Consider the following 26,038-nt stretch of genomic DNA (forward strand, 5'->3'; position numbering starts at 1 on the left):
CCCTTGTTACGCGCTGGATCATTGCATCAATGTCAATTATGTGTAGTTGTAATGTTACACATGAACTGTAATTAAATATTCTTTGATTAAAATATTGTTTACATACAACCGTAGTCTCCCTTTTCATTTGGGCACACCTTATATATGGTCTGTAGACCCCATTTTCTATGCAGATGTCATTTGTTCAGTATGTAAATGGTAGTGTCTACAAAACTCCTATGGACAAATCTCTACTTACATTCCAGCAAATGTGAATGTAAAACTCATTATGGCCCTTATTCTGGTTGCCACGCAGGGAACGGTGGTGGCACTGTGCATACGCAACCAGGACAGCGGGCGGGGGTGGCCCCATTAGCATATGGGAGTGTTTCATGGACGTTCCTATAAGAACTCAGGGCGTTCTCATGCTAATGAGGCCATGATGCGGGGGGTGGGCAGCTGCTGATATCACCGGATGTCAGCTGCCCCCCCATTTCCTTCCCAGTGTGCCCACATATGTAAGTGCCTTGAAAGTCACTTTTATTTGCATGCACGCACCACATCCTTCAATGGTCGGCAACCATCAAAAGATGTGGCCGTTCCCCCCTGGCCTGTGAATGGATGTTACTTTGTGGATGTTACTGCAACAGCCAACCATTCACAAGGCGGGCTTTGGTGTAATCACAACGCTGCAAATTTACAGCCTTGCGAATCAACCAGAATAATCCCCTATATGTAAATTACAAGACAGGAAGTGATCACATACTCACCTGCTATTAAATGGTGCCCTCCGGGATACCAGGTGTAGGGGGTGCGGGAATTCCAGCAGATGTAACGGGATGCACTATTGGAAGTCAGAACATCGCCTCTAAATTCCGGAGTCCCCTGTGCATTCCGGGAGTGCGGACCAGCATGGATTGGAGTCTATGAAAAGGGGGGAATCACTGATATCATTTCTCTGACTGAGCCCTGAAATGTCTTTTTCGCAATTATCATACATTAAATGCTGTTAAATCTATGTATTACATGACATGCAAATAATAGTAAAGCGTGGAGCAGATACTGTAAAAAACAATATATGTAATTCAACGTAGTGGAACGATCACATTGTAAATAAGCTGGAAACTGATTAAAGCCACCGGCCAATGTAACAGGTGAAGAATAGTCAGTGCGACGAGCTGACGCCTGGGAACCGTGTAATGTATATTGAGCTCTGTAAGTACCCACCTGAAGTAGCCCAAGTAGCCCAACCCTGAGAGGGAGAGTGATCAGATAGTATACAGGGCATTCCGGGGGAAATACAGAAACCAGGGTCTCCTTATAGAACAGATGCTAAACCAACTAAAATACTGATTTATTAGAAGATGATTATAATACAGTTCCTCCATCCGGTGCGTTGTCGGCCGCTGGAGGCGGCATTTCAGCTCACACCGGCCGGGGAGGGACGGGCTGAAATAAGTGACCAGTGGCTGTGCGTGGCTAAACCTAATCCTAATGAGCACAAACAGCGTGATAAAATACATCAATAGAGTATCACCCCATCTCCTTGGGGCTAATTCAGACCTGATCACGTGGCTGCGAATTTGCATATCAGCCGATTCTTCATAAACTGCACATGCGCACGGCCCCTAGTACCCATTCCAAGTCCTTCTATTCCATTCCAGACTCTTCACCCACTCTACTATTGTAGCAGCATCCTCCTCTCCCCCCCATGTCAGCCTGCCCACCTACACCCCTGCTCTAGCAGCATCCTCCTCTCCCCCCATGTCAGCCTGCCCACCTACACCCCTTCTCTAGCAGCATCCTCCTCTCCCCCCATGTCAGCCTGCCCACCTACACCCCTGCTCTAGCAGCATCCTCCTCTCCCCCCATGTCAGCCTGCCCACCTACACCCCTGCTCCAGCAGCATCCTCCTATCCCCCCATGTCAGCCTGCCCACCTACACCCCTGCTCTAGTAGCATCCTCCTCTCCCCCCCATGTCAGCCTGCCCACCTACAACCCTGCTCTAGCAAAATCCTCCTCTCCTCCCCTGTGGCAGCCTGCCCACCTACACCCCTGCTCTAGCAGCATCGTCCTCTCCCCCAATGTCAGCCTGCCCACTGACACCCCTGCTCTAGCAGCATCCTCCTCTCCCCCCATGTCAGCCTGCCCACCTACACCCCTGCTCTAGCAGCATCCTCCTCTCCCCCCATGTCAGCCTGCCCACCTACACCCCTGCTCTAGCAGCATCCTCCTCTCCCCCAATGTCAGCGTGCCCATCTACACCCCTGCTCTAGCAGCAGCCTCCTCTCCCCCATGTCAGCCTGCCCACCTACACCGCTGCTCTAGCAGCATCATCCTCTCCCCCCATGTCAGCCTGCCCACCTACACCGCTGCTCTAGCAGCATCCTCCTCTCCCCCCATGTCAGCCTGCCCACCTACACCCCTGCTCTAGCAGCATCCTCCTCTCCCCCCATGTCAGCCTGCCCACCTACACCCCTGCTCTAGCAGCATCCTCCTCTTCCCCCATGTCAGCCTGCCCACCTACACCCCTGCTCTAGCAGCATCCTCCTCTCCCCCCATGTCAGCCTGCCCACCTACACCCCTGCTCTAGCAGCATCCTCCTCTCCCCCCATGTCAGCCTGCCCACCTACACCCCTGCTCTAGCAGCATCCTCCTCTCCCCCCATGTCAGCCTGCCCACCTACACCCCTGCTCTAGCAGCATCCTCCTCTCCCCCCATGTCAGCCTGCCCACCTACACCGCTGCTCTAGCAGCATCCTCCTCTCCCCCCCATGTCAGCCTGCCCACCTACACCCCTGCTCTAGCAGCATCCTCCTCTCCCCCATGTCAGCCTGCCCACCTACACCCCTGCTCTAGCAGCATCCTCCTCTCCCCCCATGTCAGCCTGCCCACCTACACCCCTGCTCTAGCAGCATCCTCCTCTCCCCCCATGTCAGCCTGCCCACCTACACCCCTGCTCTAGCAGCATCCTCCTCTCCCCCCATGTCAGCCTGCCCACCTACACCCCTGCTCTAGCAGCATCCTCCTCTCCCCCCATGTCAGCCTGCCCACCTACACCCCTGCTCTAGCAGCATCCTCCTCTCCCCCCATGTCAGCCTGCCCACCTACACCCCTGCTCTAGCAGCAGCCTCCTCTCCCCCGATGTCAGCCTGCCCACCTACACCCCTGCTCTAGCAGCATCCTCCTCTCCCCCATGTCACCCTGCCCACCTACACCTCTGCTCTAGCAGCATCCTCCTCTCCCCCATGTCAGCCTGCCCACCTACACCCCTGCTCTAGCAGCAGCCTCCTCTCCCCCCATATCAGCCTGCCCACCGACACCCCTGCTCTAGCAGCAGCCTCCTCTCCCCCCATGTCAGCCTGCCCACCTACACCCCTGCTCTAGCAGCAGCCTCCTCTCCCCCCATGTCAGCCTGCCCACCTACACCCCTGCTCTAGCAGCATCCTCCTCTCCCCCCATGTCAGCCTGCCCACCTACATCCCTGCTCTAGCAGCATCCTCCTCTCCCCCATGTCAGCCTGCCCACCTACACCCCTGCTCTAGCAGCATCCTCCTCTCCCCCCATGTCAGCCTGCCCACCTACACCCCTGCTCTAGCAGCATCCTCCTCTCCCCCCATGTCAGCCTGCCCACCTACACCCCTGCTCTAGCAGCATCCTCCTCTCCCCCCATGTCAGCCTGCCCACCTACACCCCTGCTCTAGCAGCATCCTCCTCTCCCCCCATGTCAGCCTGCCCACCTACACCCCTGCTCTAGCGGCATCCTCCTCTCCCCCCATGTCAGCCTGCCCACCTACACCCCTGCTCTAGCAGCATCCTCCTCTCCTCCCATGTCAGCCTGCCCACCTACACCCCTGCTCTAGCAGCATCCTCCTCTCCCCCCATGTCAGCCTGCCCACCTACACCCCTGCTCTAGCAGCATCCTCCTCTCCCCCCATGTCAGCCTGCCCACCTACACCCCTGCTCTAGCAGCATCCTCCTCTCCCCCCATGTCAGCCTGCCCACCTACACCCCTGCTCTAGCAGCATCCTCCTCTCCCCCATGTCAGCCTGCCCACCTACACCCCTGCTCTAGCAGCATCCTCCTCTCCCTCCATGTCAGCCTGCCCACCTACACCCCTGCTCTAGCAGCAGCCTCCTCTCCCCCCATGTCAGCCTGCCCACCTACACCCCTGCTCTAGCAGCATCCTCCTCTCCCCCCATGTCAGCCTGCCCACCTACACCCCTGCTCTAGCAGCATCCTCCTCTCCCCCCATGTCAGCCTGCCCACCTACACCCCTGCTCTAGCAGCATCCTCCTCTCCCCCATGTCAGCCTGCCCACCTACACCCCTGCTCTAGCAGCATCCTCCTCTCCCCCCATGTCAGCCTGCCCACCTACACCCCTGCTCTAGCAGCATCATCCTCTCCCCCCATGTCAGCCTGCCCACCTACACCCCTGCTCTAGCAGCATCCTCCTCTCCCCCCATGTCAGCCTGCCCACCTACACCCCTGCTCTAGCAGCATCCTCCTCTCCCCCATGTCAGCCTGCCCACCTACACCCCTGCTCTAGCAGCATCCTCCTCTCCCCCATGTCAGCCTGCCCACCTACACCCCTGCTCTAGCAGCATCCTCCTCTCCCACCATGTCAGCCTGCCCACCTACACCCCTGCTCTAGCAGCATCCTCCTCTCCCCCCATGTCAGCCTGCCCACCTACACCCCTGCTCCAGCAGCATCCTCCTCTCCCCCCATGTCAGCCTGCCCACCTACACCCCTGCTCCAGCAGCATCCTCCTCTCCCCCCATGTCAGCCTGCCCACCTACACCCCTGCTCTAGCAGCATCCTCCTCTCCCCCCATGTCAGCCTGCCCATCTACACCCCTGCTCTAGCAGCATCATCCTCTCCCCCCATGTCAGCCTGCCCACCTACACCCCTGCTCTAGCAACATCCTCCTCTCCCCCATGTCAGCCTGCCCACCTACACCCCTGCTCTAGCAGCATCCTCCTCTCCCCCCATGTCAGCCTGCCCACCGACACCCCTGCTCTAGCAGCATCCTCCTCTCCCCCCATGTCAGCCTGCCCACTGACACCCCTGCTCTAGCAGCATCCTCCTCTCCCCCCATGTCAGCCTGCCCACCTACACCCCTGCTCTAGCAGCATCCTCCTCTCCCCCCATGTCAGCCTGCCCACCTACACCCCTGCTCTAGCAGCATCCTCCTCTCCCCCCATGTCAGCCTGCCCACCTACACCCCTGCTCTAGCAGCATCCTCCTCTCCCCCCATGTCAGCCTGCCCACCTACACCCACCTACACCTACGCCCTAGGAGGCAGGGCGGGAGGAGGTGGGGCAGCGATGAGAGAAGAGGACAGCGGGCAGGAGGAGGCAGGTGCATCCAGCAGCTGGGCACTGTGCGGCAGGCACTGCCGCTGACCGGGGACGGTCGGGAACTGATATATGTTACTGTATATGTATGGTGAGGTTTCGAGGAAGTGACGGGGCAGCGGCCAGCAGCGGGGCAATGTGCGGCACTAAAGCATGGGGGCGGGAGAGTGTATATCTATGGTTTTACTTTTTTTTTAGTGGGCTATGAGGTGTTACCTGCAGGCGTCGTAATGGGCGTTACCTAGGTCACGTGGGTACGACCCTAATGAATCTTTTTAAAATAACTATGCACTTCTCTCAGTGTAATTGTCTGGTAGTTTATATTGCAGCAATTCACACTAAGGGCCTGATTCAGCAAGGCTCGGTAAGCAGGGGTCAACTGCTGCTTGGCGAGCTCATAACAACCATCCGAACGCTCCGTCAGTACCATGCGAGTGAGTGTACTCACACACAGCCCCTCTCACACAGCTGGGTTAAGGCTCAGGAGGGCCCAGGGGACTTTTGACAGGGGGGCCCTGAGGTCTAACATTAAAATCATATTACAAATTTGTGTGTGTGTGTATGCATGTGTGTGTGTATGCATGTTTGTGTGTGTGTATGCATGTGTGTGAATGCATGTATGTATATATGTATATATGTGTGTGTGTGTGTGTGCGTGTGTGTGTGTATGCATGTGTGTGAGTGTGAGTGTGTATACATGTGTGTGTGTATGCATGTGTGTGTGTGTGTACACATACATATCATTTATTGACATATTAGAGCCTGTGTGACCCAGAAATGTTGCAAATATGCTGTTTAATAAATGCAATGTAATATAATGGTTTAATACTGCAGTGCCATGCGTGGTCTGAATTCATTCCTGTCCCTCAGCAGGGGGATGTAATGGGATGCCGGCAGTCAGAATATCAATGCAGACCTCCCAATCAGTGGTGTAACTACAGAGGGTGCAGGGGATGCAACTGCTGTGGGGCACGGGGGCAATCCCCTACACCCTATTTTAAGTTGATTTTTTTTTTTAATGGGAGCAGGAAACACAGCGGCTGCAGGAGCCTATATGAGGACTAATTCTGTCACTATGGTGGGTGGGAGCAGCAGGAAGCCCAGTGGCTGCCGGCTCTTAAGAGACCAGTGGCACCGTGGCGGCATGTCACCTTACCCCCTCTCATCTGGCTGCCGGCACCTGAGGAGACATGTGAGTCACTGTGGCAGCAGGGGAAGGAGAAGACCCAGCGGCTGCAGGAGCACCGGAGGAGAAAAGTTACTGCAGCTGTGGGAGGAGGAGGAGGCCTGCGGCTGCCAGCGCTGTGAATGTAAGACCCTCCATTGCTAGTGAAATCAAGACATGCATCCTCTCCTCTTCCCCCATCACCCTCTGTAACCTCACCTCGTCACATCACCTCACCAACTCTATCCCTGCCACACCCCTCACAATCTCTCCCCTCACCTCACCCCTGACCTGCATCCTCTCTTCCCCTCATCATCCCATGTCACCTGACCACCTCTCGCCCCGTCACCTCACCCCTGACCTGCATCCTCTCCTCCCCCTCATCATCCCATGTCAGCTGACCACCTCTCGCCCCGTCACCTCACCCCTGACCTGCATCCTCTCCTCCCCCTCATCATCCCATGTCACCTGACCACCTCTTGCCCCCGTCACCTCACCCCTGACCTGCATCCTCTCTTCCCCTCATCATCCCTAGTCACCTGACCACCTCTCGCCCCCGTCACCTCACCCCTGACCTGCATCCTCTCCTCCCCCTCATCATCCCTAGTCACCTCACCAGCTCTTGCCCGCCCATCACCTCACCCCCTCTCTATCTCACTCCTGCTGCTCTCTGTCTCCCCCTCTCCACCTTCTCTTTTTAGCACCTGACCCACCCCCCATAGAAGCATTGTAGTGACAAAGGTGGAGGTTGGAGGCCATTTCAAGATTTTGCTATGGGGCCCTGAAAGTTCTAGTTACCCCCTGATCCCAATCATAAGTATGTGGGGCAGGCTAGCGTCAGGCTGGAAGAAAATTAGGTTTAGGCAATAGTGGCGGAGTTGGGGTTAGGCTGTGGGCAGGAGGGTTTGGCCACTAGAAAGAAGGGGGGTTAGGGTTAGGCTGTGGGGCACGAAGGTTAGGCACTAGCAAGGAGGGATAGGATGATGGCATCTGTATTCTGACTGCCGGCATCTACACCACCAGTCATCTGCATGTATTTCATAAATAATATAAGAGTATACATACATATATATGTATATACATAGCCTATAGGGCATACACAGACACATACCATACATAGACACAGGGCATATATGTACATAAACCATACATATACACACAGGACATACACACACATACCATGCATACACATGTGACATAAACACACACTATGTTTATAAAAACACACAAGCTATAGACATTATTAAAGCAAATAAGCCCCACAAGCAATCACACCCACACTGCTGCTACCAAGACATCACAGTGCTCACTGGGCCAGCATACAGTGATGTATTAATGGTTCTTACACTCCTCACCCCACTGCCTATGCCCCTTCTGCTGGCACCAACAACAAAGCACACATACCTGGGGAGTCAGCCTCACCAGGACAGAAGCAGCTCTATCTCACAGCCCTGTGAGGTGTAGAGAGAGGAGCTGCCTGAAAGCCGAGGAACTGTGCGCTGCAGCGCCACCTATCTGAAACTCTACAACATTACACCCAAAACTGTCTCCATGTATTCCCCACAGCTCAGCTGTATATATAAAAAATTTTTTTTTAGCTGGTTTGAACGGGGACCCTTTCAGAGAGGGGGGACTGGGGATACATACCCCCTCCCCCCCAATCCGGCCCGCCAAAGTCGTTCGGTGTCAGGGATTGGAAATGCGCAAACCCCGACCATCAGGGCTGGTTCCGAATTCAAGGCCTGATTCAGTACCGCTCGCTAAGCAGTGGTCAGTTGCTACTTAGTGAGCGGCATAACACGCGCCCCCTGCCACCGAATCCTATCGGTAACATGCGAGGGGATGTACGCGAACATATCCCCTCACATGCGGCCATCAAATGATTTCTCTCCTCTTATAAACTGAGTTTCTTTTCCGTCTGAGTTCGCCAAAGAGGGGGTGGGCGCTGACATCATGTGGGGTCAGCCGCCGGCCCACCTGCGTTCTCAGGGAACGGCCAGCATTTTCATGGGGACGCTTATAAAACGCTGAACGTTCCCGTGCTCCGGCCTTTGCCCGCCTCCTCCCCTACCCGTGCAAGCACCTCACCTTTGACAGGTGTCGAAAGCGTTCGCACAGCGTCCCTGCACTTGCGTATAATTGGCCATAAGCATGCAGAGCAGCACCATCAGTACACTGGGGACGATCACTCCTGAATCACCCCCTCGGATCCATACGTGCGATCCTGAATCAGCCTCCAACTGCGCTGTTTTAGGACTTAATGACAATAAACTTCCTGTCATCCGGCAGTCTAGTAATCTCTGAGGTGTATGAAGGGAGTCTAGTTACAGTCCACTTCACATTATGCACCACACGTTAATGCCCATTACTTATTAAACCACATGCCATTATGCCCATTACATGTCATTATGTCACACACCGTAATGCCTATTACATATTATGTCACATAAGTGCCGCTTACCTACATGCTAGTTGCCAGGAGCTGCGTGCTCTATGCCAGGAGTTTTGTGATTGTTGGCACAGGGGGTTTCATGCTTGTTGCCATGAGAGGATTACATGCTTGCTGCCATGGGGGGTTCCATGCTCATTGCCATGGGGTGATTACACATTCATTGCCCAGGGGATGGAAAAGGGTTTACATCCTTGTTGCCCAAGGCGGGGGAGATTACATGCTTGTTGCTCAGGGGGCTCCCTCCAACCATGTCGGCTCATGCCCCTCCTGGGCCCCTGACCCCAGGCTGATTGGCTCCGGAGCTGCACTATATTTGAAATGGCTGAGAGCCGCTGGAGGGGTGAGGAAAGCCTTCAGCGCTGCGCTCCACTCTTCTAGTCTCTCAGTGGCAGCGGCAGAGGTGCTGGAAGGGTGGGGGAACCTGTGGTGCTGCTCAGCTCTCTCCTTCACCTCTCATCTGCGGCACCCGCCAGAGGGGTGGGAGAAGCGCAGTAGGGAATGCAAGGTGATACGGTGTATCAGCAACATATTTCGTACTCCCTTCTTTGCACCACCGCACCTACTCCAGCCAGTCGATGCACTCTTGTGAGCAGCGGTTGCGATCGTCTTTTAGGTAGCCATCCTGACATGCCAGGACATTGCAGGATGCTGCTGTACTACCTTTGTGAGTCCAGGGCTGCAGCCATTTATATCACTGCAGCTCGTGCCAACAGGTTTGATCGGGTTAAAGAACATACAGCCTCATGGCTACAAATGGTTCCCCTGTCACATCTCTCCTGCTCCTAGAACACACAGTGTAAAAGTGTTCAAGGAAGACAATATTGTGTATTGTGATTTTGTCATGTTCCTTCCCCCTTTATATTTCTTCCTTCTGTATCCCTCTCCTTTTGCAAAAAAAAAAAATTAAAACTCAATAAAATTACTGATGTTAAACAAACCATAACCAGAAATGTAAACAACAAAGTGATTGGCCGATAGTTTGGGGGTATAACAGTTGCAGGGTAATTACTTTTTTGTTGTTTAGCAATGTCAGTATTGCTTTGGTCTTGTATCAGGTTGTCCTAAAAGGTTATCCTTCTAAGCTGCCCAGTCCCCACTGAAGAAACGCATCCCCATGACAATACAGAATGTCCCCACCCCATAAGTCACAGTTAGGATGGTGCTTGCTGAGGAATCTGTAATTCATTTGCTGTGTGCCACCCAGAGCATTTATAGATGAGGAAACAAAGCTTAATTGTTGGTTCATGGGACCACAAACCCTTATCTCACATTGGGCCAGATGTATCAAGCTTCAAAAAGTGATAAAGTGGGGAGTGATAAAGAGCCATCCAATCACCTCCAACCTGTCATTTTTCTAACCCAGCCTGTAACATGGCAGGTAGGATCTGATTGGCTGGCTGTTTATCTCTCTCTGTTTTATCACCTTTGAAGATTGATACATCTGGCTCATTGTATCTGAGTCTCTTTGATGTTTTCTGCAAATCCAGATGTGCTTTGATGCAGTCTCTCTAATAATGGCTTCTTTCTAGCCACCCTCCCATACAGGCCAGTTGTGTGCAGAGCTTTTCATATTGCTGACTGGTGCATCCTCACTCCCACCTGAGGCACTGAGCTCTGTAGGTCCTCCTATAATAATAGCCGGCTACCCTGTGGGTCTCTAACTAGTCTCCTGGCTCTACCACTGACTTGTGATGGGCGGCTTGGTCTAGGCAGCAGGACATACAGTAGCTTACATTTCACCACTGATCCTACAGTGGGACATCAGAGCACTTGGCCTTTATTATTGGCTATTATCTTGTAGCCTTTCCTGCCTTGGGTATGTCTATAACTTTATCTGTTAGGTGAATAAAATGCTCCTTGGTCTCCAGTCTCACAGCTTTCCTTCACATTCTCCACCTGACCAATGTGATTTCAATGAAAGGGAGTTTGTCCATACATATTATTAAATGAATATTGTATTATATCAGATAACAATGGCCCTTATTCTGATCTAGGCGGTACGGCCCGCGTGCGGCCGTACCGCCGATGTTTTCACTCTGCACATGCGCAGAGGTCACTCTGCGCATGTGCAGGCGAAATCGCCGCACACAAATTTTATACGCCGCAAAGGGGGCGTATAGGGGCGTGAGGGGCTTAATACCCTCATTTCCCTATGCATACGCCCCGCGTTTCATGGGCGTTCCCATGCAAACGCGGGGCGTATGCATGGTAATGAGGCTATGACGCCAGTGATGGGGGCGGAAAGCTGACATCGCCGGATGTCAGCTCTCCACCCCCATACAAGCTTTCACACGGACGATTGTCCGTGTGGTCTAAGCTTGCGTGAGCGGGGGGAGCGTGCGGCCCTGCCTTCGATGGTCGTCGACCATCGAATGCAGGGGGCAGCTCCCACCATGGTGGAGGCGTTCGCCCCACCATTTTCATGCGGATCGCCAGCCGTCCGCGTACGGACGGCCGTGGCGATCCGTCTTGTAGGCGGGGATTGGTTTGTGCGGCCGGAGCAACGTATGCGGCTCCGGCCGCATAGATCAGAATAAGGGCCAATCTCCTGTTTATATTGGAACAGGGTTATTTATACTCAAAGGTCATACATATGATAAACTCATTATTGTATAAGTCTATCAAAAATCTACGCAATAAGAATAATAGTAACCTACAATCAACAGCAACAACATCAGCAGCAACTGGTTCAGGTAAGCAGAGCAAACCCAAGCCTACAAGGCTTATTCTGGCAGGGTGATGGCTTGGCGCAGTAAGGGGTCCCAGCAACATTCTGTGGCTTCTGATTTATATTCTGTTCCCCAGTGGCACCAGGTTGTCTTTATAGGTGCCGGATGACTGAGCGGCAGTCAGGATTCCGACAGTAATTACATCAACGTCGGAATCCCGACTGCTAAAACCCTGACAGACGGGCAGCGGCTATTCTCCCTTGTGGGGGTCAGCTGACCGCCCGCTAACTCCCGAGCATCCGCGCATATGTAAGTGTGAGTCACTTATACATGCGTGCACCTTCGCCATCATTCGATGGTCGCCAACCATCGAATGATGTGAGTGGATTACAGTAGGCTACGTATGGATGTTACTGTGTAACATCCATTTGCAGGCCCTGCGAGGGAATAGCCCTTGCGAATGGGTGGTGGCCGGGCCACCATTCGCAAGACCGGGTTTGGTGGACTCGATCAACCAGAATAACCCCTTTATCTGTAGTGTTATGTGGTGTGCGTCTACAGTGCCTCCAAAATCAATGTTTCTGCAGTCACAAAACACAAAACACCAGTCACAGTACAAATAATTATTTATATTTTGGGGATTTATATGCAGACAAGATATATATTTTTTTTTACTTCAAACCCAAAGAACAGGGTAAGAGGAAGGGGATAACAGTGCAAGGAGAGTAACAAGGGAAATATAAATACAAATTGGGAAATTTGATAAAAACAAATATTAAAAATGCTTTGAGCTCATAGGTCCAGCTAAAATGGCAGTTTAACCCTTCCAATACTATAGGCCTGGACCTCCAGTCATGGAAGGGTTAAAATGATACAATTCGATTAGTGTCTTATTAACTGTAAGAAAACCATACTTACAGGATTGTAACATTAAGAGCAGAAATGACGTCAGAAAGACCGATCGGGGGTCTGGTATCTGGGTCCTTAATAATAAAGTCACCACTTCATCTGTTTGCACAGCGCTGGCGCGCCGCGTGCCCAGTTTAGGGAGCGCAGATTCACCATCTGGCACTAATCACTGCCCCCCTTCTTTTTGAGGCACAAGCCATGTTAAGATTAAGTGCACTTTTGTGGTGAGAATTAAATACAAAACAAACAAGAACCAAAAAAAAAAGGATTCACATAAAATACAATAGAGCACAAAGATATCTCAGTAACGTAAAACGGCTTGTGCAGCCTCTGGCTTAGTGGCAGCAGCTAACAGGTCAGACTGCTGAGCTACACAGCTTGCGGAGATGGTTAACAACAATCGGAGATGGGGTCTTCCTGGTAACTTCAATCAAGGATTGGGAGGGTCACAGATAAAGGGAAGGTTTGTAATAGAATCATACATAACATTTAACATACAGAAAATCAATCACATTTTTCTTGCGTGGGGATAGTTCCCTGTGTCTCCAGTGTGATGGTTTACTGATTTCCAGTTGTGCCCAGTTGATTCCAGTGCTGCTTGGTTTGGTCCAGTGTTGCACATCCAGTGAGGGGTTTGGGTCACCCCGCGACTGCCCGCAGTCTGGGGGGCATGGAGGGGGAGGGGCACGGGCACGTTTTCTGTGCCCAACGGGAAAAAAAAAAGGAAAAATTTGTTTTTTTTTCCCAGCTGTTCAACGAGCGCGTCATTCTCAGAGTCGGTAAAAACTGAAATAATAGTCTGTAACTTGTGAAGGATCCAGAGAAGTGTCATAGCATCCTGCTGCTCCCTGAGAGACAGAAAGAGGGACAGTTAGAGAAGACTCCTGCGTATGAGGCATGAACACTGCACAAGTATCAGACAATAGAGGGGGATGTCAGGTGCTAGAAGGCGCATTTATTGCCTAATGACCTTACACTAATACTGGCAATGTAGTATAATCGGTGTCTGGATTCTGGGAAGACAGGCGCAGTGTAACCCAAGCCGATGGCTGCGTATTGGTTGTAAATGCACTAAGGACACTGGTGAGTAGATCGGAACGGCTTACCGGAGGTGACACCTGCAGGTGAAAGGTGAAATCCTGGGAGGGAAACAACTGGAGAGACCATAAGTGGTACGATGATGGGATCGGCTGGGTACACGCTCCAGAGACCTGGGGGAGAGAAAAAGTTTCCATCAACTCCCATTACATTTACTACCAGGAGTACATACATATAATACTACATTTTATTAGCAGCTTATAGTCTCTGATCATGCTATTGCAAATGCCTGTAGCAGCCAGGGTCTATGGTACCATAGCAGGAATCTGGCGGCTTTAGGACCCTTGCCATATGCTGTCTAGCTAGCCCTAGGGTGCTCAGCACAGGCCGGAGACTTACAATGGTCTATGACACAGGTCTTCAACCTGTGGCCCTCCAGATGTTGTGGAACTACATGTCCCAGCATGCCCTGACAGTTTTGGCATGCTCTTATAGGAAAAAAATGTGGCAATGCATGTTGGAACATGTAGTTTCACAACATCTGGGGGGCCATTGAAGATCCATGGTCTATGATATATTTGGGAGAACCATTTCACCTTGTGTGGAGCAGAGCATAGAAACTTAAGTGACAGCTCTGTTGAACAGCCTAAAACTTACCTTCATCTGCACTTTAGCATACTCTGAGTTGCTTGCAGCTTTACGGAACTGTGAACATTGGGTCAGGGCTAAAAAAAGGGCAAAAGCGCTTATTTAGAGTTTAAGATTTGTAAGTTTGTTTGCATATTATTGCGCAATAATATAGATATTTAAGCACTTAGGTGTTACAGCAAAAGGTTGAATAGAGAGTTATTAAATGGTACAGATATTTGAATGTGTTCAATTTAAAGTGATTAATTACGAGTACAATAAGAATGTTCATTGGTTGTAACATAATACAGTAGAATTGTAGAATACATTTGTTTACTTTAAGAAAACATCTAATCAGTCGTTCTTCTCTGCGGGCGTCCTCGGAGATTTGCATAGTCTCCGAGGTGCTCGTAGCGGGGTGGGCATACAGTAGGCGGGCAGGGGGCCTTCGCAGGGTTTCCTGGGCGTACTCACAAAAATATTGGATGCACCCAGGAAATGCTGGGCATCAGCAAGTGAACGGGGGTGGCTACTTGCCTTCCGGGGGCTGGCAGCAGACGTCACCGAATGTCAGCTGCCCACAATGTTCACGGAGCAGGGTGCCACTAAATAAAGTCACCAGGGAGTGAGCGCTTCAGAAATCGACCATCGAATGATTTTGGGAAAATATGCGAATAGCGGGGTGTGGGCATTTGGGCGGTGCTAAAAAGCTCACAAAGAAGCAAAATAACACTGCTTTGTGAGCCAACCAGAATAAGGGCCATACTGCTTATTAATGGGTGCAAGAATAGTGTAGCCCTGGCAGAAACAATGGTTAAGCATAGAGAACCCCAAGTAGGCATCAGCCTGGCTGCGATCCCATGGGAATGCCCAGCATTTCATAGAGACGCCCATGCCACTTTCATGGAGGAGAAACATCCTCCGGTGCGTGACAGCACTTGATGCTCTGATGAAGTGAACTATTAGGGGGAGCAGGCAAGAAACCGAATGGACATTCCAAACTACATCATCTACATATGCGATGGTCAGTGGGATGTACCGCCAATGCTTTGTACATTCCGTCCAGAGAGAGAGAGAGAGAGAGAGAGTTGGGGCAGAGAGAGACTGGACACACTTGTCGGCATAAGCAGGCAGCAAACGGAACACATGAATTCCCCGCCTGACTCTGCAACGCCCCAATTGCTGGCTCAATAATCCTGGCTGGTACACACTTTTGCAGAAGAAAATCAACTAAATAAAAATGTATTGTTTGTGGGGAAACAATTGTTGTCACTGATTTTCATTCTGTCTTTGACTGATCTTCCTTAACCATTGCATTGGCAGGTCTCAGTATCATATCCGCCACAGACGGCTCCTATTTATTTTTGATCTGTCCGACAGGGGGCGCTTACCTGTTTGCTAGGCTGCAAGTATATGCAGCTTAGCGAACAGGACTGAATAAGGCCCTTTATCTGTCTGTGCTCATGGTCGCCATCTCTCTCTCTACAGATCTCACACACTCTCCCTCTGACCCAGGTTAATGGCTGTGAGGGGTAAGGAGACAGGAGGGAAGAAGGACACAGAAAACTCATAAGTTACCTAACAACTCACCTCTGATATAATGCTAGAACAGGTCCAGGTGCAGCACATATTCGGTGTACACATAGGTGGCCAGCTGATCACCCGTTGTACTCGAGTAGACCTGGGTAACATAGATAAAGGTTATTACTGCACTATTCACACAATACTGACTATAGTGCACAACCTAGGGGTCTAGTTACTAACATGCAGCAATAAGGTGGATTGTCTATTACCTATTATTGGGGCAACAGAAACTCACTTATTGCCACCATCAGAGAAAGGTGACTAATATCTGGGACTTAAAAATACTTTCTACCTCACTCTTCCCAACTGCTTTAAATGTAATAAAATATATTTTTAACCAATTTATCATCTTTTTTTCATGGATTTTTGTAGGAAACACCCTTTCAGCATTTTATATGTGGAAATGGAAAACAGGGACAGAGGGGCGCACAATCACTGTACTATAGTGTTCTCAGATCCAGTCCTCTGCATACACTGGCAGTGCATGTTTTCCATATGTCCTTGCTGGAGCACAGGCATATTCATTACTCACTGACACATTATAAAATATCTACAGATGATTCTTAGGATTTCACTTGTGTTTCTGTGAGGAGACCTGTAAATTGTGCGACGTTAGCTTGTCCCAAGAACTGGAAATGGGAAGCAATGCTCCTCTATAAGAAATGAATGTTACAGTAAGGGGGTCATATTGTTCATTTGCACCCCCACGTGGTCCAGCGATGGTTTTTTTCCGTGCATGCGCATAATGAATTATGCGCATGTGAAGGGTCCCTGGGCGACTGAACTCAGCGACTGATCAGTTCACACTGACCAATGTGGGCCAGGGGAGTGGGGCAGCAGAGTAGGGTGTCCACCATGGGAACGCTCAGCATTTCATGGCCGTCCCTATGGGATTGCGTGCAGCGGGTGGTGTGCCAGGGTTGGACGGCTGACGTCACATGACGTCGGGCAGGCGGATGACGTCAGCCGTCCGTCCTGGTTTCGGCCGGCCACTGACTTATATTTGCGTGGCCTGGATAAGTCATTCGGTGGTCGGTGATCATCAAATGATTTCTCCTGCTGCGGGCACATGAGAGGGTATGTGTATTCGTGACACTTCCCCTCGCATGGTTGCAAGGTGATACGGTGGCGATTCGGCAGGGGCAGGCCCTCTGGGACTCGGTACGCTGCGAGTTTCACAGCTTACCGAGTCAACCAGAATCAGGGCCTAAGTGTAGAGATGGTGATGTGTTATATGTGTTATATAAAATATCTCTCAATAATCCATCTATGCCAAATCACTTCAGTCAGACACAAAGCCCTCTGACTGGCTCACTGGTCACCAAAGGCTATCCGCTTACACAGCACTTTCCCAGTTACAGGAAGAACACTATACACGTGTACCCAGACCGTCCAATAGGACCCTTCCATCAGGTACAGAAAGCTCTGCTCCCGGACTTCCCAGGTGGTTACCTGCAGTGAAACAGCTTTCTCATCAATTATCTAGTTCAACACAGGTGACTACAATCATAAACAGGGGGAAGCCCAAGAGCAGATCCTCTTGTACCTGATGGAAGGGGTCGTGCTGGGGAATCTGTTATTCCCCCACTCCCATCCCTAACTCCTATCTCACATGTCAATACAGACAAAAGTAAAACAGTACGGATGGCCATTGACCATCGATGATTCCAAATCATCGATGGTTCATGGCCAATGTCGAATACTTTAGCCATCGATGGGGGAGAACCAGATGGTTTCCCTCCATCGATGGAACAGCAAAACGATGTTTGCCTTTTTTTTAAAAGCGCTGGGACACAGAGCATAGCTCTGCCCCCCGACACCAGCGAAGCCCCGTCCCCCGTGTTTTGATTGGCCCACAGCCCAATCAATCAAACACAATGGATGACCATTGATATGTAAAAATATTGATGGTCATCATTGCATAGTTTAGCACTATCGATGGCAATGGCAACAACGGCCATCCCTATAAAACAGATATTTTAGTAGATGTATTTAAAAGTGAAATAACATAGGCACCTGATTATCACTACCCCGGAGGGCTGTATTCTATTGTATTATGTTGGTGAAATAGTTACAGCCATACATTTATGTACATTTAATGTTCCTTTCTTGCAGTTAGATTATAAATTAGGAACATGTACATAGGATCTCACTGAAATTAGGCACAAATAACATTAACAGGGTAAGTTATAGCAACTTAGAAATCCTAAAAATAAAATTAGACCCATTAGCATGGATACTATAGAGTGTATATGGGAGAGCAGCAAGCTGGTCACATGACCCAAGCTATACACTTTCATAGCTGAGAGTGGCAGTTATTTTCCAACTGGCATCTCTGCAGCAGACAGCATCAGAGGAGGAAGCAGGAGCCCAAGCAGAGGATTGAGAAGGGGAGAAAAAGCGATTTCAGGAGACAGAAAGCCAATTACTGGATCAGGTGAACCCGTCGTAAGACGCAGGAGCCGAATCAGGAGAGGTAAGTAAACTTATTGGATCAGGTGTACCCGTCGGAAGACGCAGGAGCCAGATCAGGAGAGGAAAATCGACTCATTGGATCAGGTGTACCCGTCGGAAGACGCAGGAGCCAGATCAGGAGAGGTAAATCGACTTATTGGATCAGGTGTACCCGTCGGAAGATGCAGGAGCCAGATCAGGAGAGGTAAATTGACCAATTGGATCAGGTGTACCCGTCTGAAGACGCAGGAGCCAGATCAGGAAAGGTAAATTGACCAATTGGATCAGGTGTACCCGTCGGAAGACGCAGGAGCCAGATCAGGAGAGGTAAATTGACCAATTGGATCAGGTGTACCCGTCGGAAGACGCAGGAGCCAGATCAGGAAAGGTAAATTGACCAATTGGATCAGGTGTACCCGTCGGAAGACGCAGGAGCCAGATCAGGAGAGGTAAATTGACCAATTGGATCAGGTGCACCCGTCGGAAGACGCAGGAGCCAGATCAGGAAAGGTAAATTGACCAATTGGATCAGGTGTACCCGTCGGAAGACGCAGGAGCCAGATCAGGAAAGGTAAATTGACCAATTGGATCAGGTGTACCCGTCGGAAGACGCAGGAGCCAGATCAGGAGAGGTAAATCGACTTATTGGATCAGGTGTACCCGTCAGAAGACGCAGGAGCCAGATCAGGAGAGGTAAGTCAACTCATTGGATCAGGTGTACCCGTCTGAAGACGCAGGAGCCAGATCAGGAAAGGTAAATTGACCAATTGGATCAGGTGTACCCGTCGGAAGACGCAGGAGCCAGATCAGGAGAGGTAAATTGACCAATTGGATCAGGTGTACCCGTCGGAAGACGCAGGAGCCAGATCAGGAAAGGTAAATTGACCAATTGGATCAGGTGTACCCGTCAGAAGACGCAGGAGCCAGATCAGGAAAGGTAAATTGACCAATTGGATCAGGTGTACCCGTCGGAAGACGCAGGAGCCAGATCAGGAGAGGTAAATCGACTTATTGGATCAGGTGTACCCGTCAGAAGACGCAGGAGCCAGATCAGGAGAGGTAAGTCAACTCATTGGATCAGGTGTTCCCGTCGGAAGACGCAGGAGCCAGATCAGGAGAGGTAAATCGACTTATTGGATCAGGTGTACCCGTCAGAAGTTGCAGGAGCCAGATCAGGAGAGGTAAGTCAACTCATTGGATCAGGTGTACCCGTCTGAAGACGCAGGAGCCAGATCAGGAAAGATAAATTGACCAATTGGATCAGGTGTACCCGTCGGAAGACGCAGGAGCCAGATCAGGAAAGGTAAATTGACCAATTGGATCAGGTGTACCCGTCGGAAGACGCAGGAGCCAGATAAGGAAAGGTAAATTGACCAATTGGATCAGGTGTACCCGTCGGAAGACGCAGGAGCCAGATCAGGAAAGGTAAATTGACCAATTGGATCAGGTGTACCCGTCGGAAGACGCAGGAGCCAGATCAGGAGAGGTAAATCGACTTATTGGATCAGGTGTACCCGTCAGAAGACGCAGGAGCCAGATCAGGAGAGGTAAGTCAACTCATTGGATCAGGTGTTCCCGTCGGAAGACGCAGGAGCCGGATCAGCAGAGGTAAGTTGACATATTGGATCAGGTGTACCCGTCGGAAGATGCAGGAGCCGGATCAGAAGATGGAGGAGATGGTCGGGAAGAAGAGGAGAAGGAAGGAGACCTCAAGAAGGCCTGAAAAGGAAGCACCTGAGGAGGAACCCAGCGGCAAGATACAGAAGACAGACCAGAACACAGAGGAGATGGCCGGAAAGAAGAAGTGCAGGAAGGAGACATCAAGAAAGCCTGAAAAGGAAGCACCTGAGGAGTCCAGCAGCAAGATGCAGGAGAAAGACCAGAAGACAGTGAACAACACTTCATCAAGAAAATCCAGAGAGGAGGAATCGCTGGAAGAAAGAAAGAGAGCGGCAAGCGAGGCTAAAGACCCGGATGAAGATCAGCCAAGACCAGGTAAGCGGAAATGTAGTTGGATGTCCTTGCACTGTAGTTCATTTTCACATTGGCAAAGTTGAATATTGTTTATATAAAAAAAAATATAAATAATGTTTTATATGTAATTTATATTCACTTCATTGGTTACTACAGTTATTCAGATAAAGACAGTCTAAAAAAAATGGATTAGTAAAACTACTGTAATATTTATGGAGAAAGGTGCACAACTAAAAAGGTGCTGTAACCTACAGTATAGCTCAGTTTGGTGACAGGCATATGCCGGCATTCGCAGTGTCATTTACACAATGAAAACACAGTATGAATGTTCTTCTACCTTTACCTAGCCTAATCCTAACATTACTATTATTATTACTTTATTAACCCCACACCCAAATATCAGGGGGTTTACAGAATAGCTCTAGGTTTACTGGCACTAAAGGTGGTAATACCCAGGATGGCGGTGCCTGCATTTATACTTGACAGCCCAACTCCCATGGGGAAGACAGCCATGGTGATAACTGGAGAATGTAGGGCTGGTGTCACCCGCTGTAATGACTCATGGGGGGGAATTTACTAAGATGTGTATGCTACTTCACATGTGATGTTGCTATAGGCAACCAATCAGAATCTACTTCTTCTTTATTTAGCATCCTCTAAAAGACATGATCTGATTGGTTGCACATCACATGTGAAGTAGAATACACATCTTAGTAAACCCCCCCCCCCCCCCTCCCCCCATGGTGTCATGGCGTTTTTTTCCCTTCATTTAATTATGGACTTGGTACAATATTAGATATTTAATCTAAAGTAATGTATGTTAACATGAATTTCACATATAGGAATACAGATGCAAACGATTTCAGGCTGTTTATAGGACAACAAAACACATAATATCCCGTGTCAAACTTGGACATGAAGGGCCCATCAGGCGAATGTAATGGTTGGCATCTATTGTAGCTTAATGCCATTACAAATGTACTACAGGCAATGTGATTAGTGCCAGAACGGTATGGCCAGTAACTACAGGATTAGCTCAGAGGAATTGGCTTGGTCACTAGAACCCCAGGCAATCCTTTTGATCACTAGCAATAATTTACCGGCTTAAATTTGCATGAGAATGCATCACTACCAGTTCCTCAAAACACATAAATGAACATGCTCCATTCCTACAATATCAAATAGGCACTATTCAGTTACGCAACAAAATTATTAAACTCAAAAGTGATCAAGGTGCAGGGCAATACTGTGTCTGAAGTCTGAGGGCACATAGAAAACATTTGTGGTAGGTGTAGAAGGACAGAAAGCCTACACAAGCAGAGGGAAGGGCTAAGGCACTGCTGTTAACAAGGGAAGGGCAGAGAGCCTGGATCAGACAGAGCCCGAGAGTCCAAACCACACAGGGATAGAGCAGAGAGACTGAACCAGACAGGGGAAGGGCAGAGAGGCCGGACCAGACAGGGGAAGGGCAGAGAGGCCGGACCAGACGGGAAGGGCAGAGAGGCCAGACCAGACAGGGGAAGGGTAGAGAGGCCGGACCAGACATACACATGTGCAGGTCTGCCTGGGGAGCTGGGCACAACAGCTCTCCTTATCGGCTGGGGGGGATTAATACATTTGCCCATAATGGTGCCCGCTTCTCCACGCTATGCAGAAGAAGCGAGACCCATTATTTAAAAAATGTTATGGCCTCCATCATACATCTGCCCCACTGTGTACATTAAAAGTGTAGTTAGGAGTTTGAGGTCACTGTACAATGATGTCTGGCATTTCCGATTAGCTATAAGTATATTCAGCTTTGTAAAACCCTACAGTGTGTTTTATGTTGTGGTCCCAGTATTCCCACTTCAGTTATCATCATATTACTGTGTCTTTAGCTGTTAAACAATAATTTCATAATGTCTCTTACTTTACTCCACAAGGACCAAGCAGCGTCTCACCACCAGACAAGGAGGAACCTCTCTTCATGGACAGGTACAAGATCAGCCGTGAGTTAGGAGAGGGCGGCTATGGAGTGGTCCTGCTGGCGCGTGAGATCTCCACCAAGACGGATGTCGCCATAAAGGTCCTGAACAACGAGGGACTGTCAGAGAGAGAAAAAGAGAAGACAAGGATTGAGACCAGGGCCCTACAATCAACATCTGGGAGCCCCTTCTTAGTACATGGCCTCCTGACCTTCCAGACCGAGAACATCCTGGCATTCGTCATGGACTACGCCAACGGAGGAGACTTATTCGACCTGCTGCAATCAAGAGGGCGTCTTGAGTCTACAGCTGCAACGTAAGATCTATGCATAATCTGGTGTATAACTGTGTGATTGTGTGCAAGACAAAATCCTATAGGAGCTTACAGTCTAGGAAATGAGCAAACACACATACTTACATTCACTGTACAATATATGTTATTCCTTGTTGGACTCCTATCACTTTGGGGTATAGGTATGAAGCAGTGATAAGGAAGTGAGCCAGAAGAGAAGTGGCCCATGGCAACCAATCAGCACTGAAGTAAAGGTGCGTACACACGGTAAGATATAGTGCACAATCTAGCTAGCTAGTTGTGAATAGCATGCTAGATAGTGCACTATATCTTCCCGTGTGTACGCACTATCTGACGTACGATGCACGCTCCCACCGGTCGTCTGGCAGGGAGCTGCTCGGGTGAACATGCAACTCAATTCTGGCTAGAAAGCATAAGATGTATAGTGTAGTATAGCTGTGACGTCATATCGTATGTGATATCTTATGCACATTGTACGTTATTATAAGCACAAATCTTATGCTTCTGACCACTGGGACTTTCCAGGGAAATAGTATACAATATCATACGGAACATAAATCGTACCGTGTGTACGCACCTTAACGCCTGTAATTTGCATAGTATGAAATTATACAGAGTAGCTGATTGGTTGCCATAGACCAATTTTCCTCTGGCTCATTGCTCCTCCCTTATCACTGCTCATACAACTACCCCTTTGCCTTTTCCTACTATGACTTTATCCTACCTGTATTTTCTTTTGCCGTTTCTATAGCTCTTAAGGTGGCCATGCGCTTCTTCTTGCAGCAGAGTATGGCCATCCAGTCCCTTCGGCCGGAACCTTCCCAGGGGGTAGGATCGCATGTGATGTATCGCATACGATCCTTTGCCATGTGATGTATCACATGCGACCCCGCTCCCCGCAGTGGGTCCGTGGTGGAGGTCGGACATGCAGCAGGTACGACCTTTGATCTGATGCACAGTGGACCGCGTATCGGATCAGATGTCAAACACACCCGATTTGGCCACTTTTACACAATTTCTCAGCCCGATCCGTCAGAATCAGGTGAAAAGTAGCCAAATTCGGACTAGTGTATGGGCACCTTTACACTATTCCCCATCCTACACTGTATCTCTCTATCCTGCACATACACTACGGCTGATTTGGGATGTTACAATATTGATACATTTCTTCTTTAACAGAGTCTTCGCTGCCGAGATCGTGTCCGGTCTCCAGCACTTCCACAGGATGGGCTTCATCCATCGGTAACTAACTTTCTTTCCTTGTTTAAATAAACATAAAATAAAAGGGCTGCATTAGTACTTGTTCTTATTGTGGGAAATAAATCATAGTAGTTACACCCTTATAAACATAACATTACTCTGCGATGCATTCAGTGCTAATATGTGTACTGAGAAATAAGAGGTATGTTAAGATATTTTACTGCCTGCACAGAAGACCCATGTGCAGAAGAACTGGCACTGATGCCATAATATTTGCTATATTCTGCACAGACACAAACTCCATATTTCTGGGGAAGACATATGGCGTTCCAGTCATCCATGCTCGGTGAGCATAAGGGGCAGCCTGGTGCCTCCTCAGCTTTAGGACCTTGTTCATAGCACACACTGCACCCTGGTCTGGCCATGTGGAACAGGCATTTATCAATTAGGAGATGCACTTTTCTACATTTCCAGATGTATCCTCATATAGCCAGTCTCAATCCGCCATGCTGAGTAAGTGCCAGTGAGACCCCAGGTCCCGTGCAACTCTGCCAGCATCCAGCATCTGCCAGCAAATGCCTCTTAGTCACAACATAACACAACTAAGATGCGCCAGGAGACTTTGCCCTAATATGTGTCTGAGGACATATCTGCAGCCTTAGTCACTTACTGTATTATGTATTTCATATACTGTCCATGCAAACAAGTACTTAATGAAGAAATTGTTCCTATTACAGAGACATCAAACCAGAGAACATCCTGCTTCATGACGGCCATATTAAAATCGCCGACTTCGGGCTGGCGTTGGAGAACACACCCAAAACCTCTGGCTACGCTGGAACACGTGGCTACATTGCCCCAGAGGTGAGGCTATAATAAATTAGAGGTCGGCTGTACAGTATAAAGGTGCATGCTACAAACAGTAGCGGCTTTATGTTCTAAATGGCATCTAATCATGATCTGCCTTCACTGACAGCCAATCACAGGTGTTTTCCTACACTGGTGGTTTAGGAGTGGCTGGCTGGGTAATGCAGAGCCAGGGAAATCCCTTTTATCATTTTGCAGAGGTTGTTCATAGTGAACTTTTGTATCTATGGGGATTTTCCAGGTTTGGTTTATACCTTTGACTCCTTTATTGGCACTCCCGAGAATTTTACGGGTTATGCTCCAGTTCACGCTGAGATCAGTGCTGCGCTCGGCTTCAGCAGCTGCCCAGCCTTGCCTCCTTCCCCCGGCTGTGTGCGGTGTGACCTTGTAATGTCATGTCGCACACAGCCAGGTTCAGGGCCGGGCAGCGGCTGATGGAATGCCCAGCGGCACTGCTCGGCTCTGGGTAATGCAGTGGGGGGGGGGTGTTGGGAAGCGCTCCCCAAAAAAACTACTACTGAAGGGGTTAACTTACACTACGATGAATAAAAGTGGAATATTTTGTATTGAGTAAATAATAACTGGGTCTCATAGTATTATTGTAATAAACCAATTATCTTGTGATGTAAGTAAGGCTAATGGAACACACTGCATAAAAGAAAAATATAAATCATTGCCTCTGCCTGTATGTAGGAAACATATCATGTGTCCCAACCAGGGTGCCAGATGTGTCTGTCAGTGTAACATCTGATGGCAGGCGTATTGTGCCCAGATCTGCTCTCCTGTTTATAAAGTGTTATTGAGTGAACTGTTACCTTTTATTGACAGATCATCAAGCGAGAGCCGTATGATGCGGGAGTGGATTGGTACTCCTTCGGTGTGGTGCTATTCGAGATGACAACAGGAAAATCCCCCGAGGAGTGCCACATCTCGTCTTTGGCGGGCTGTCATCTGTGCCCGAATACAAGAAACATCATTGAAGAGGTGAGTGTCAGACCCACCTTAGCATTCAGCACTAGGTAACAAAGAGGCCATAAACAATGTGTCAGCGTCTGTTATTTATACAGAACCCCCATTCTCTAGTATCAGCCATGTAGTTGTTCTACGAGCGGTCATGTAGCTGTACATGGGGAAGCTATATGTAGTTACATACGTCAGATTACATTACTGGCTCCACCTCCCTGACACAAACAAATAAGTGAAGGAAACTCCAAGCCAGAGCAATGCCTGCTGCAGGAGTCACTGTACCACTGACATACACTACTGGTCACGTTATACAGCACCGGCATTTTCCCTGTTTCTATTCAAATGTAAGCAAATCAAGTCCAGTGAATGACTCCCAATGGTACCATGATAAGCAGTAACCTGCTAGAGGTTGGGGGAAAGAATACTAAACTACATAGACACACATCCTCTGATTAGGGGAAAATAATGATTATTTTCTTTGAGGCTAAAAATCATTTGAGAAATATGTCTCCCAAATAT

At 49.5% G+C, this 26,038-nt stretch overlaps 1 long non-coding RNA gene across 2 annotated transcripts; it reads right to left on the reverse strand.

Annotated features, from left to right (window-relative positions):
- Positions 1-15,768: 15,768 nt before the first annotated feature.
- On the reverse strand, positions 15,769-25,480 carry LOC146053789 (uncharacterized). Of its 2 annotated transcripts, XR_014467812.1 has the most exons (4): positions 25,369-25,480; positions 22,385-23,745; positions 22,119-22,292; positions 15,769-15,878 (listed from the first exon to the last, which is right to left on the reverse strand). It is a non-coding gene; the product is annotated as an uncharacterized LOC146053789 (long non-coding RNA). The 2 variants fall into 2 exon arrangements; XR_014467811.1 differs by having other exon boundaries at positions 22,119-23,745.
- Between the last annotated feature and the right edge of the window lie 558 nt (positions 25,481-26,038).

This window comes from Crinia signifera, unplaced genomic scaffold (genome assembly GCF_055691185.1).
Source record: "Crinia signifera unplaced genomic scaffold, ASM5569118v1 HAP2_SCAFFOLD_205, whole genome shotgun sequence".
Classification (NCBI taxonomy): Eukaryota; Metazoa; Chordata; class Amphibia; order Anura; family Myobatrachidae; genus Crinia; species Crinia signifera.